Source organism: Podarcis gaigeae (genome assembly GCF_964106915.1).
Source record: "Podarcis gaigeae genome assembly, chromosome: 1".
Taxonomy (NCBI): domain Eukaryota; kingdom Metazoa; phylum Chordata; class Lepidosauria; order Squamata; family Lacertidae; genus Podarcis; species Podarcis gaigeae.
In genome coordinates this window covers 123940220-123956031 of record NC_139678.1, presented here as the reverse complement: position 1 = coordinate 123956031, position 15812 = coordinate 123940220, and positions in this window count along the sequence as shown.

Here is a 15812-nt window from a genome sequence, read left to right as displayed (position 1 = left end):
GTGTGACTGGCCCAAGGTCACCCAGCAGCTGCATGTGGAGGAGCGGAGACACGAACCCGGTTCACCAGATTACAAGTCTACCGCTCTTAACCACTACACCACACTGGCTCCATGTAGGAGTTGCTACATGGACACCTGATGCCTTGCATTGCCTCTGCTTCCTTCCACATCTACTGTACTGCTGCATTTCAGACTATAACCACCTGGCTTGTCGTTCTAGAATGATGATATTTGCCTCAGGCCCCTTTCACCTCTGACTGCCATTTCTGGAATTAAGCCGGTGCCTGCCACAGAACGCCCTTGCCTCTGATGCCTTAACAACCAGCACTGTATTCCCACAAGCCCTAAAACCTGAGTATTTGGAGAGGGGCTGAATCCTCCAGACCCTTATACTGTAAATACACACAATCAGTTAAGTCAATGACAAGGAGCAGTAGTTAATATTCTCCCTCCATTTTGTTTGTTTGCGCAACTTTCTCCATGCCACAGGGTGGGGAGGCAGGAGGAATTCAGGTTCAGGTATCCATTTAGCCAAACTCTACTTAGAATTATAGAGTTGTAAGGGAGCCAAAGGATCGAACCAACTGCAATAGCTAACATTACTTTTTTTAAAGGACAAAATTGGGTGGGAGAGACAAACACCCTTGTAGCATCTTGGCACCGCAATGTGGATTGATGGGAGATTTTTTTAAAAACAACAACCAACAACCTATTTTTACTTTTATTTTTAAAAGGGGGCACTCGGGGGTGTTGCTAAAACCTTTTGGGGATGCAGATATGGCCCATGGGCTAGGCCCCTCTGCTCTACCACATTATGGACTCCGCTATAAGAGGTAAAAGATAAAAGACCCCTGGACGGTTAAGTCCAGTCAAAGGCGACTATGGGGTTGCGGCGCTGATCTCGCTTTCAGGCCGAGGAGCTGGTGTTTATCCACAGGCAGATTTCCGGGTCATGTGTCCAGCCTGACTAAACCACTTCTGGCACAACGGGACACCGTGACAGAAGCCAGAGCGCATGGAAACGCTGTTTACCTTCCCGCCGCAGCAGTACCTATTTATCTACTTGCACTGGTGTGCTTTCAAACTGCTAGGTTGGCAGGAGCTGGGACAGAGCAACAGGAGCTCACTCCGTCGCGGGGATTCAAACCACCGAGCTTCCGATCATCAAGCCCAAGAGGCTCTGTGGTTTAGACCACAGCGCCACCCGCATCCCTATACAGCTGCAAATATAACGTGTTTTTTTTTAAAAAAAATATTTTTATTAAGTAATTTCAACATAACAAATTATCAAACCATATAATCACATATGTTATTTCTCCCCCTTTTTTCCCATTCCCCCTTCAACCCCCCCCACCAATGACTTCCCTCAGCTCCTCTCTCTGATTTCTCTGCACATATTATTCTCTGCATGTTATAAAATTATACATATCTTTACCTTCTCTAAATTTGTGTATGTTTATTCAAAACCTGCCAAGGAGTCCAGTTCATTTTTTTTTTTTTAGATAAATTGTAAAAAGTTCCCATTCTTCCTTAAAATCACAGTTGTCTTTATCACACAGTTTGTATGTCAATTTAGCCAACTCTGAATAGCTCTTCAATTTTTCTTGCCACTGTTCTTTCTTTGGGATTTCCTCATTCTTCCATCCTTGTGCTATCAAGACACTTGCCGCTGTTGTAGCATACATAAATAAGTTCTTTGTTTTTCTTGGCAGGTCTTGTCCTACAATCCCTAACAAAAATGCTTCTGTGCTATTTTTTACAAATGTCACTTTAAACATTTTTTTTCAATTAATTGTATGTCATTTCCCCAAATTTTTTAACTTCTCGACACTCCCACCACATATGCAAATATATCGTTTTAAGTACATTATACAAATGTGGCACTAGATGGCAATGGTGAGCTTATGGCAAATTCAACATATTTTCCAAAAGTTTTTTTTTTTAAAAAAAAGCATTTTCACAGCATTTTCTATATACGTGTCTAGATTCCACCTATGACACATTTCAGCCTTTTCTGTCACAGCTAATGGCAATGGACTCCTCCCCCTTATAGTTTTCCGTTAGGGTAAGAACAATATGCCCCTTCATGGATCACTGCCTTGCCGTGGCGAAGGGGCTTGAATAACTCAGAGAAGCTATGAGCTATGCCGGGCAGGGCACCCAAGATGGACAGGTCATAGTGGTGAGTTTTGACCAAACGTAATCCACCTGGAGCAGGAACCGGCAAGCCACTCCAGTATCCCTGCCAAGAAAACTCCATGGACAAAGACAACAGGCATATAAAAGTTGTGATGCTGGAAGGTGAGCCCCTTTCAGGTCGGAAAGCAGCTAACATGCTACTGAGGAAGCATGAGTTTGACCAAACTGTGGGAGGCAGTGGAAGACAGGAGTGCTTGGCATGCTCTGGTCCATGGGGTCACGAAGAGTCAGACATGACTAAACGACTAAACAACAAAACAAAGAACAATATGACATAACATTAGACCTTTGTGTGAGAGAGTTAGCAAGGCTTTCTCTCCCTGTGTCTCTGTGCATGCACTTGTGAGCTAGTTTCTTTCTCTCTGTGTCACACAAACGCCGGTTAGGTCACAGCTAGTCAGAGTATTAATTTTGTTCTCCTCACATGACCCTTGTGGTTCAGTGGTAAACAGCTGCTGGCTGCCCTCTTGCCGTGATTTCCTCTCTCTGCTACATATCTCTTGCAAAGCATATATATTTTGGGCTTTCACCCATATTGCTCTCATAAAGCTATCACTATGCCATTTATCAAGCAGGCATGTTTGGGTATGTGACTGCATCAATAGTTTCAAAGTGTGAACTCGGATATAACAGGGCACTGGGGAAGGCCGTCTATTGTCCAGGACTGGGCTGGCCAGAGTTATGTGGAGAGCTTGCAAGGCACAGTCATGGGACGATATGTGAGCTATATGACCTATGGAGCTGTCGCTTGGAGCCAATCTCTGGGCATCGCGATGCATGGTTTTTCTGTATCTTGTGTTCCATTTACGGGTTACACCTGATGTAGCCAATATATTGCTTAAGGTTGTTCAGTTCATCGGCAGCAGTTTCATCTACAAAGGAGAAATCTCAAGCTTTTACTACTCCTCCTAAAAAAATAATAAAATTTTATTTATATCCCGCCCTCTCCAGCCGAAGCCAGGCTCAAAGCGGCTAACAACAGTAAACTACACTTCAGTGACTTGGGAGAAAAGAAAACTGCGGGTTTCCCCCCAGGGCAAGTTATAAATAAACAATTAAAATGAAAGTAAAACCAAACCTTTCAGCAGCTGTGGTTCAAACTATGGAGTAGGCGCTTGTGTATGTGTGTGTATGTAGATATTGTTATAGATTTGGGGGGACCAGATCTATACCAAACTGCTATCAGAGTAGTTCTGATTAGCTGACAGTTTTTTAAAATGCCCCTCCCCTGAGCTGTCATTTAAATCGGTTGCCAAATGACTTCCATTTTGCAGGGGAGGGGGGACATGAAAGGTTTGTTTTTTATTTATTTTTTAAAAGTTTTATTAATAAATTGTGTACCAAGATCAACAGGAATATGCCAAATACATCAAAAACTAATTGATGATGATATGATGTTATTTTTTAAATCCCGCCAATCTGGCTGGGTTTCTGCAGCTACTCCAGTAAAATATAAAAACCTAATAAAATGGCAAACATTAAAAACTTCCCGATACAGGGCTGCCTTCGGATGTCTTCTAAAAGTTGTGTAGGAAAACGAACATGTTCCTCATCATGTTAATGGTAAGCAGCTTATGAACTCTGCCCAAATTAGATTTTATGATCGCTAAGTCATGTTCACCCACGATATACTGTTTGGCACTGGTCTCCACATCTCTTTTAGATTTAGATTTGTGACATTTTCTTTCGACCAAGCCTTCTAGGAAGTTTGTTTTAACGTTCTTATATCTTCCTTTTTGAAAAATTTATGAGCCGTTCCTCTTCAGTTGGAGATAAGACCTGAAGGTTAAGTAGCTGCTGATCCTAACTGGAATAAACAGGTTGGTTTCATAAATGAAGTCTGCACACAGAGGTTATCCCTCATAACTGCTTGATTGGGTGGAAGGCGAAGAACATTTGGAGAAACAGTTTCATCTTGTTAAATTCAAGTTCCAGGGAGCTCAAACAGATACTGTTAATATTTGACCACTTCCTTGTAGGATAAAATTCAAGGTGAGAATTTGCTACTTAAAATTCAGTGAGCTTGTAATTCACTCTGAGCTGTTTTACACAGGCCCCATAATATTGATCTATCTTTACACGAGGCTCCAATCCAAAATCCACTTACCATAAGAGCAAAATCTCATTGAACTCAGTAGGGCTTACTTCAGAGTAAATATGCATAGGCTTGCTTATACTATGGGAGGATAGGGCTATGAATGGCTACAAGTCAAGATGTTGTTGTTGTTAAAATTAATATACAGAGGTGCCTCGGAAGTCAAATGGAATCAGTTCTGGAAGTCTGTTTGACTTCCAAAATGTTCGGAAACCAAGTCATGACTTCTGACTTGCTGCAGGAAACTCCTGCAGCCAATAGGAAGCCGCAGAGGATGTTCAGATTCCAAAGAACATTTGCAAACCAGAACACACACTTCTGGGTTTGCGGAGTTCAGGGGCCAAAATGTTCAACTCGCAAGGCGTTCGGGATCCAAGGTACAACTGTACTGCCTTCCATCTGCAGCTGTCAGGGTAGTTCTACTTATGCAGACCCTTCAAGTGTTGCTATTTTGCAGGGACAGTCCCAGATTCACAGAAGCCATCCAATTTCTGATTTGATCCCAGAATGTCCTGCTTTTCCTTAGGAAAATGGCATGCATCTACCTCTGTCTTTTATATGTCTACACCCATTATGCTCTTTGTAGCATAGATCATGTGTGGCACAAATGACCCTCCAGGATGTTATTCTAAGTCCATCATGAGTTAGGACCAGAGTGTAAAACCATCTATCCTTGAAACTTCCTGGAAGAAAGAAGAAGCAAGGGAGGTGAGATAAAGGAAGGAATGTCAACAGCCTGACAAAAGTCAGATTGCCAGGAGAAATAGGGGGATTATTATGTTGATGAGTCGGGGGGGGGAAGGAGCGCCATCACCTCCCCCAAATATTTAGGGGTAGTCCGATAAAGGATTCCGGGGGGCGTTGCCTCATCCGAAACCTATGGAGGCTAGGGCCTAAAGCGCACTCCCGAGCGGTGACCCCTCAGGGAGCACCTAGCGATGTGCATCTCAGGGGCTCCCCCTTTTGGTGTTAACCCCTTCCGGTTTTATCCCGGATAGTCTGATAGGACCAGTGCCTAAAGCCAATACCGCTCTTATCTGTAACCAATAAAGTTGTGGCCATATGTTGCCCATTAACCTTAAATTCTGGTGTCCGGTGTCTTTATTTTACTCCAACTGGTGGGGGGCGGGAATTGCCATGCAACAGTGAAAGACATGTGACATTTGAGACCAAATGGCCTGAGCACATTTGAGGCACTCCAAGGTGATTGCTTTTCTTAATTCAAATACACAACAAAATTTATTAAACCTTTACCTATAGGGAGCAGTGAGGATTTCCACAGGTCCCCATTTCCTGTTCATTTCTGTAGATAAGGTAAATGTAAAGGACCCCTGGATGGTTAAGTCAAGTTGAATTTGACTATGGGGTGTGGCGCTCACCTCCACTTTCAAGACCAAGGGAGTCGGCATTTGTCCACAGACAGCTTTCTGGGTCATGTGGCCAGCATGACTAAACCGCTTCTGGCACAATGGCACACTGTGACAGAAACCACAGTGCACTGAAATGCTGTTTACCTTCCTGCCGCAGCGGTACCTATTTATCTACTTGCACTGGCATACTTTCGAACTGCTAGGTTGGCAGGAGCTGGGACAGAACAACGGGAGCTCACCCCGTCGTGGGGATTCGAACCGCCAACCTTCTGACTGGCAAGCCCAAGAGACTCAGTGGTTTAGACCACGGCACGACCTTCTGATCAGCAAGCTCAAACTTGCTGATTTCCGTAGAAAGCAAAGTTATTATGGGGGGTGGGAATCTGTTACAAGATGGGCAGTTACTTTTACAGCAGGAAAACTATTTCCATCAGCGTTAAAGCATGCATCTCTACCTCTGCCTGTTGTTATAGCATATGCCCTCTCACGGCATAGAGCATGTGTAGTAACTTTGTAATAAAATAATTATGTGGCATTGTCAATTATTAATCGGGAGAGGCCTGACTATTTCTCCTTCCTATAACTCGGTCAATGTCATAAACCTTCAGTCATCACCGGAATTTTCATGCTTAGGAACGGTTTGGAAGATTAGAATCTTGTTCAAACACAGGTGAATGACCTTATACTGCAAAGGAACATTATGTGATGTTTCAGGTAAGCATGCTGTCAAAAACTAGAAACATGAGATAAAATTTCCCCTATACAGAAGAAACAAAATCCTTTATTAGACACGAGGTTCACGTATGGGGGCGGGGGGAGAAAAAAGCTTTCCAAACAAAAATGGATACCAGAAGAAAATCCAAGTGGCATGGCTTTTGTTAAAGGGATTATTTCTGTTGATTTTCATAGATGTTTTCCTGCACTGCCAGCTTAAGCAATTTTGTTGCATGTCTCTTGATGCCCGACACATTTCTAAAAGCTCAGCATTCTGGAATTTTAAGACTTCTGTTGAACAGATGAAATGAGAAATTCAAGAACAAAAGATCAATCTCACAAGCATCCGCTGTATGCCAGCCTTATACCACAGAGTTCTTGCTGCTAGATATTAGGAACTGTCATATACTGTCAGACTAAAAGGTAAAGGTAAAGGGACCCCTGACCATTAGGTCCAGTCGTGACTGACTCTAGGGTTGCAGCGCTCATCTCGCTTTATTGGCCGAGGGAGCCGGCGTACAGCTTCCGGGTCATGTGGCCAGCATGACTAAGCCGCTTCTGGCGAACCAGAGCAGCGCACGGAAACACCGTTTACCTTCCCGCCGGAGCGGTACCTATTTATCTACTTGCACTTTGAGGTGCTCTCGAACTGCTGGTTGGCAGGAGGGGATTCGAACTGCTGACCTTCTGATCGGCAAGTCCTAGGCTCTGTGGTTTAACCCACAGCGCCACCCACGTCCCTGTCAGACTACTGGCCCATTAAAGCTAAAACAGCCTGCTCTAACAAGCAGCCATTCTGAGTCCTGACCAGAATGGCCGATATTCAAGGATGATAGGAGTTGTAGTTCCAATTTCTGGAGAGCAACACATTGATTCCCCATTGTCTTTATCTTATGTCTGCAAAACATAAATTGAAAAAGGTGAGGTGATTCATGCACACAGGGTTTTACAGAAACCCCATCACCAAAACACCAGTCTCTCTCTCTCTCTCTCTCTCTCTCTCTCTCTCTCTCAACACCCACCCACACCCATTAGCAGAGGTTGGGTGGCCTAAAGTATGGATACTTTAGCTGAGATTCCTGCATTGCAGGGGGTTGGACTAGATGACCCCTGGGGTCCCTTCCAGCTGTATGATTTTTGGAGTGGGTAATTTGTCACATATGTGGTGATATTTTGGTGGGTGGTCTCCATTGCCATGCCCCTACTTCAGTTTGTTCCTCGCCGGAGCAGAAACTAGCCATTTTGGTTTTGGCGGCAAGTCCAAATTTCAACAGCCCAGTGCGAAGGAACGGTTCTCTCAACACCACCACACAGCACGTACTTAAATAACTTAAATCCATGTATTTCAGTAAGTCTGCATAGAGGAGGATGGTTGGATACCACCCTGTAATTTCAGCTTGTGAAAAATAAACAGTAACATAGAGGTATCACACAAGACCTCTCTGTCACTCTTGTGTGAGTCTTGTGAGTAATATTTAACTAACATAGTATACGTAGCTCTCATCAAAGTAAAAGATGACTGATACCCCCACCCCTTTTGAGACTTTAGCCTTCCTCAGGATGCATTAATTAATTGCCTTTGGGGCACTATGCAGTCCTTTGACTACTTCAGTAAGACTCTCTAACTGGGTTTTTAATGAAATGGATGAATCAGATTAGAATGTTATATATAGCTTTCTGCAGCCAATCGGAAGCTGCGCCTTGATTCCTGAACATTTTGGAAGTCGAACAGACTTCTGGAACGGATTCTGTTTGACTTCCGAGGTACGACTATAATAATACTAATACTAATACTACTAATAATAATAATATTTATACCCCACTCATCTGATTGGGTTGCCCCAGCCACTCTGGGCAGCTTCCAACATATATAGAAACATAACAAAACATTAAACATTTAAAAATAACCCCCCAAAAAATAAAATAGTCAAGGGGGTCACCCCTGAAATATTGCTATTCAAATGGAATGGTGTGCATGTGGCACATCTGTGATCAATTATGCAGGCAGGGCTTGCCTGGACTCCCTAATATTTTATTCAATATTATTCAAATAATATTTTATTTATTGAATAAAATTTATTCAATGTTTATTCAATATTTTATTCATTTTATTTATTTTATTCATACCCTCCAACATTTCTCCGATGAAAACATCCTATTCAATAATAATAATAGTAATATTTATACCTCACCTATCTGTCTGGGCTGCTTCCAGCATATATAAAAACATAATAAAACTTTAAGCATTGAAAAACTTCCCTATACATGGCTGCCTTCAGATGTCTTCTAAAGGTTGTATATTTACTTATCTCCTTGGCTGGGGGGTCGCATAACTCCATACCCTCCAACCTTTCTCAGATGAAAATAGGGACGTCCTAAGGAAAAGCGGGACATTCCAGGATCAAAACAGAAACCTGGGCAGCTTCTGTAAATCCAGGATTGTCCCTGGAAAACAGAGACACTTGGAAGGTCTCAGGTTACAGCAGAAGCTTTGCCACATTGCTGCTACTTTTGTTTTATACTCTAGACAAACAACCTTAGTTTCCTCAAGGGCAATAAACACTGGTTAGTTGCAGCTACCACTATCAGCAGGTGGAAATGGTCGGGTAGTAGAATCACTATCCGCTTCCTTTGCAGGAAGCAAATGCCCATAGCTCAATCAATGGTTGTTAGCTGGACTGTTGCCATGGCTGTGGAAGCACTGATAAGAGACAGCAGGCAAAATGGGCAGAAATTAATGGAAGCAAATGTATTTAGCAACCACACAGGAAAGGCGCAGAAGACTGAACATGCTGGGAGTGCCAGTAAAAATAAAATCAGTACATCATCCGGGAGTGTCCATTTAAAGTAGATGATAACATAGAAACACCACCATGAATAGATGGCAGTAGGCTTGTTCACGCATTGTACACTGAACACAGGTACAAGCTGTCTCTACACATGTGCAAGTGTTTGTGTGAAAGGGTCAATTGATGCAATCGATCCTTATTGCAGTCAAAGACCAGACAACAGAAATAGCATCAAGAACATGTACTACACCCTTGTGGGTGCGGGTGGCGCTGTGGTCTAAACCACTGAGCCTCTTGGGCATGCCAATCAAAAGGTCAGGGGGTTGAATCCCCGTGATGGGGTGAGCTTCCATTGCTCTGTCCCAGCTCCTGCCAACCTAGCAGTTCAACCTGTGCAGCAATCCTCTTTGCTGTCCTGGCTTCTGCCTTCATCCCACTGCCCTGAAGAGGCTTCACGTGACTATCCCAGAAGCCAGAACAGTCAGAGGCTATCCCAGAAGCCAGATCCCTTTTCTGTTCTGGCTTCTGGGATTCAGAATATTTCCCCCCCCCCCTTGTTTTCCTCCTCCAAAAACTAGGTGTGCCTTATGGTCTGGTGTGTCTTATGGAACGAAAAATACGGTATTCTAACCAGTCGAAAACACCTGAGGGATGAAGCTAGTGGCCTGGAAAGAGTTCTGAGAGCCAGTCACAGATGTCCATTCCCTGAGCCTGAGGATGCCTTTTCTTGATCTAGAGGCCATAGGTTTCCCATGCTGTATTCCATGCCTGCTCACCAATGCACACTTCTCTAATTAATTTTTTTGCATAGAATCATAAGCAAGGTTGTATTTCTGCTAACTGAGTTACACATCTTATATCTTGAGCACATTTCAAGCCCGTGACTTCTCCCACAGCACCCAGGAACAGCTGTTCACTCCTCCCAGCACCCTTAACGAACTATAGTTCTTAGAGTTCTTTGAGGAAAGACGTGCAACTTAAATGTTCATGTCGATGTGGCAGGGGCAGCAAAACCAGGGCAAGAGCATTGGAAAGAGGGGATGGCGACACATCGTTTGCAAGCCTTTGCCCACATAGCCAGTTCGTTCTCCAGACCAATGTTAGCTAACCAGGTGCAATCTCCTTGTGTATATACAAACATAAATTGGCCCAGGAGTGCTGTATATCAGCGTAGGTCAAGTTGATAAGATAAATGTATCAATGTCAAACAAGAACTTGTCCAAATGATTGGACACGTGTGCAGATCTGTTGATCCAAGAGTTACACCACCATCAACATTTTTTTACTTTTTCAAAGAGAACTAGCTGGGTAGGATGTAGCTTGGATTATGGGATGGGGGTTTCCCCCTCCCATATCTCTTGCTGACGGAAGTTAATATTTTGGGGGGAGTTTTGCAATGCTGATAACAATAGCAAAGGCACACTTAAGGTGCTTCCAAGAACTGTGGATTCTGCCTAAGTAAAGGTACTAATTTCATGTCATGCTGGTTCCTTGTGTCCACCATGACTGCAGATCAGAGAAAGGGGTGACTGGAAGTTTCAGCTGAGACAGTCACGCCATAGCCTATAATTCTCCTTGCATGGCTCATCAGATACCACAGGCTCATATTGGATTCCCAAGCAGGTTGCCTCCACTAAATCAGGAAAGCCTTGCAGTGAAGAGGCCACCAGATTCCTAGCCTGCTTGCCAAAGATAGTTGGTTGCCCGCCCTTTGGGCCTGAGCTGGGGGTGGAGCAGATCCGCCAGTTTTGGTTTCTCTCACCTTCTCAGTTTTCCAATCCTGAATTCAGTTCTACAGATCTCCACATACATTTCCACCTAAGTGGTGTGAAAATTCATCATCACTTTAGCGCAATTTTATCAATTTATGCAATTTTGCCTAATACACACATTTCTTTGTGCAAAAGCAATTTTGCCCAATACAATGCATTTTTGCATGCTATTTTCACCAATGTGTGCATTTACCCTAGGATATGCACTTTCGTACATATTACCCGGACAGAGAAGTTCTTTGCAAAATTCAGAAAAGTGCAGATTTTAAAAGGATGGTTTTGTTTTGCTTTGCACATTGTTTTGGAAATTCGAACGGTTTCTCTTCTACCCCTGTCCTGAGCAGTAAAGCCTCATATTGCACAGACATTTGAAAGCTTGCATGCTGCATTTTGAATAGTAGTACATTCCTTCTAGGTGGTGATGATACTATGCAACATTTTGTTGCAGTCTGACTTGTATATATTGCCAGAATCAGAGGTGGTTGAATGCCAATCTATGTGAAGCAATATGGAGCTGTTGACTGTGGTATGCATCCTTAGGTATGCAGAACTATGCGAGTTTGCCAATGAAAAGAAAGATTAAAGAATGCAAAATGAAACAATTCAAGGAGGCACTGTACAATATCAAACACTCTGACCTAAACAACAATAAAACTCTGTCCACAGGGTTACAATTTAAATAAACATGGCACACGAGGAAAAGGAAAGAGTTAGGATGTAAGGAGAGACAATGGAGGAAGTGAGACTCAATTAACATATCTCTGTTAATTAGGGGAAAGTGCATGAAAAGAGATATCTGGGAGGGACTGAGTCATGCAAATATCTGGAGGCAACAGATTCCTCAGATATGACTGTGCCAAAGAAATTGGACAGAGGCGTGAGACAGCATATGTCTCATTAGTCCAACTCGTGATATTCATACTAGAGGAACGCAGAGCTCTGGAAGAAGTGTAAAGTGGAATTTAGAGGAGAAAAATAGGAGGAACAGAGGGCAAGCATTATTTTTTTTAAATGGGGGAAATTAAATGAACCCAGCTAGAGAAAAAACACAAAGAGTAAAAAAAAAAAAAAAGGTGACGCATAGTCCTATCAATTGAAATAGAAGTAGGTAAAAAAAGGTAAAGGACCTCTGGAGGGTTAAGTCCAGTCAAAGGCAACTATGGGGAGCGGTGCTCATCTCGCCTTCAGGCCAAGGGAGCCGGCGTTTGTCCGCAGACAGCTTTCCAGGTCATGTGGCCAGCATGAATTCTGGTGCTGGAGGAGACTCTTGAGAGTCCCATGGACTGCAAGAAGATCAAACCTCTCCATTCTGAAGGAAATCAGCCCTGAGTGCTCACTGGAAGGACAGATCGTGAAGCTGAGGCTCCAATACTTTGGCCACCTCATGAGAAGAGAAGACTCCCTGGAAAAGACCCTGATGTTGGGAAAGATTGAGGGCACAAGGAGAAGGGGACGACAGAGGACGAGATGGCTGGACAGTGTTCTCGAAGCTACCAGCATGAGTTTGACCAAACTGTGGGAGGCAGTGGAAGACAGGAGTGCCTGGCCTGCTCTGGTCCATGGGGTCATGAAGAGTTGGACACGACTAAACGACTAAATAACAACAACAATTTATACCTTGCTCACATGGCTAGGATTCCCCAAGCCACTTTGGGTCGCTTGCAGCACATATAAAAACATAGTAAAATGTCAAACATTAAAAACTTTTATTAATAAGCACACAATGGCATAATCAAAAACGTGCCTGAGGATGCAGTGTAAACACAAGGTTAGTCAAACTCACAAACTCAAGATTTCTGGTGTGCGACATACAGAACTGGAAATGGAAGGAACTTGGGAAGAAGCTGAAAGAGAGAGAAAAAGACGCTCAGAGAAATTCAACTTAAGGAAGCAAAACATTGTCCAAAAAGAAACAGAGCCAACAGGGAGAAAGAGGGGGGTGGGACTGAAGATGTGGTATGATCTCGGGCCCCCAAAATAATTTTTGAAACATTAACATGGAAGTGATAATAACAAAAGTATGTATGAATCATGCCATTGGCAACAGAAAGAGAGAGAAAGGATGCGTTTTTAAATGTATTTGGAATCCTGAGAACACCAACAGAGTGAGGAAAAGAAAGCAGAAAAATGTCGATTAGTGGAAAGACAATAGGAACAGCTCGACAGATGAGAAGGTAACTATAAAGGAACAAGGCGGCAGAAACCAAAAGTCATAAGAAGGTGGCAAAAGACTAGAAAGCTCGCAAAGAAATAGAAGAAAGATTCAAAAATGACAGCATTTCATTAGATAGAAAAAGAAAATCAGTACAGTGGTACCTAGAGTTACATACGCTTCAGGTTACAGACTCCGCTAACCTAGAAATAGTGCTTCAGGTTAAGAACTTTGCTTCAGGATGAGAACAGAAATGGTGCTCCGGCGGCGCGGCAGCAGCAGGAGGCCCCATTAGCTAAAGTGGTCTTCAGGTTAAGAACAGTTTCAGGTTAAGTACGGACCTCCGGAAGGAATTAAGTACTTAACCCGAGGTACCACTGTAAAATAAAGCTATTTCAGAAGATTGCAAAATGCAGAAATCAGGTTAAAAGAAATACTTTCTAAGTTTTGCACAAGTATAACTGTTCTAAGCATTTAGCGAAGAAAGGCAAGGAAGATGAGAAGGCTCAACAGAAGTTGTTCCCCCCCCCAAAAAAGTAGGAGTGATTACAGCTGGCATCAAAGAAAGATTTAAAAGATGAAAGGGGGTCTAAAGAACAGACAGGAGGTTTGAACTATGCAGTGTAGGATAGAAATCAGGTAAATTTTTAACGTATTGTACTGTGGTTTCATAAACACGTTTGTAATTTTTGCAGTCTTACATTGCTTTGTGTGCCTCTATAGAGTCTTTCTAGACATCACCTTGCCGACAAAGGTCCATATACTTAAAGCCATGGTTTTCCCAGTAGTGATGTATGGAAGTGAGAGCTGGACCATAAAGAAGGCTGATCGCCGAAGAATTGATGCTTTTGAATTATGGTGCTGGAGGAGACTCTTGAGAGTCCCATGGACTGCAAGAAGATCAAACCTATCCATTCTGAAGGAAATCAGCCCTGAGTGCTCACTGGAAGGACAGACCCTGAAGCTGAGGCTCCAACACTTTGGCCACCTCATGAGAAGAGAAGACTCCCTGGAAAAGACCCTGATGTTGGGAAAGATGGAGGGCACAAGGAGAAGGGGGCGACAGAGGATGAGATGGTTGGACAGTGTTCTTGAAGCTACCAGCATGAGTTTGACCAAACTGCGGGAGGCAGTGGAAGACAGGAGGGCCTGGCCTGCTCTGGTCCATGGGGTCATGAAGAGTCGGACATGACTAAACGACTAAACAACAACATAGAGTCTTTCTTTCATGAATGGATGGATAGATGGAAGGCAGTTTGTTTGTACATTCTTAAAACAAATAAATGAAAGCAGGAGAAAAGAAAATTAAGATGATGAAAAAGAAGCTAGAACAGAGGGAAATGATGGGTTTCATAGAAATTAAAGAAGAAGCAAATTCAGGAATAGTAGCAACATTGGAATTAGCATTATTATATCTGTATATAGGACCAAATCAATATGCCACTAATAGAAATAAGTGGGATATCTCCTTATAGCAGCCAGAACATTGATAGCCCAACACCTAAAGGAGCTCACCTGGGACAGTGTGGGAAGGTGAGCCCTAGCAAAACAGCTAACGCAATGCTAGCATCTGGCAAGCGGCAAGAATAAAAAAAGACTCCTTCGCTGCAAACTGGTGTTTTATACCTTTCACAAACCAAGAAGGAACATGTTGTTTTGTACTTTCAGTCCTTCAGACCAAATGGCTTGTCTAATGAGGACATCAATTTCTTTTTCTTCTGTGCACCCAATTGTAAAAGAAAGAAGCATACTTAATTCCCAATTTCCACATGTGCTTTCATTTCTGTGTTTTGCTTTTGCTTATGGTTGTTATACTTATGTGAAAAACACTTCAGTAAATACGTTTTCAACAACAACAACAACAGCAACAACAGAGGGAAATGATGGAGAGTCCAGGAGCAAGTAGCATTTTCATGAGGCCTGGACACAAATGTGAATTTTGAAGGTCTTTGTCTGAGGTACTGTAAGCTGTAATTTAACCAGTGCAGCCTCACTCATTGACTTGTTTTTCTCAGAGCAGCTAAATGCTGAAGAACCAAACTTTGATGTGGAAGAATTCAGGGAGGTTCTTTGCCTTATCCTTTGCTGAGAAGTTGCAAAACTTGCAGATACAAAATGAAAAGAAAACCAAAATGATTACCGTGAGCTAGGGTTATCTTGGACCATCTCCACGTGTTAGTATGATCTTCCCAGACTGATCATTCTTGTGGAAAGAGTGCTAAAATGATGAGTCTTTAATGTTCTTTGGCCCATCCCAGCAGCTGCCTGGGTCAAAGATGGAGGGAGCTGGGAGGATGTGTGAAGGCAACTGGACCCACTTACAGTGGTGATACCCCGTAACATGATGGGGCAGGAGTTCTGCAGGCCCATGGAAAACTGCAGCTATCCCTGGTAGAGAACCTTCATTTGTCTAGCGCCTGTGAAACCATTTTGCAATGGAAAATGCACAAATAATGTTATATAATATCTAATTTCCTCGTTTTTATCATATGATCTCTTAATCTCTCCCTTCATCTATCATATTGCAATCTGGCTATCAGATCGCTGTTCTCCAACTGTTTGCCTTTTACATGTTTTCTAGGTTAAAATTACCATAGTTACTGTTTATACTTCTGTTCCTTCTCCTCCAGGGAATCTGTTGAATAGGAACTATTCCCATTTGAGTTGGAATGACAAATAATTGTAATTGGTGCCAGAATAAAATACATATTATTTTCAGTA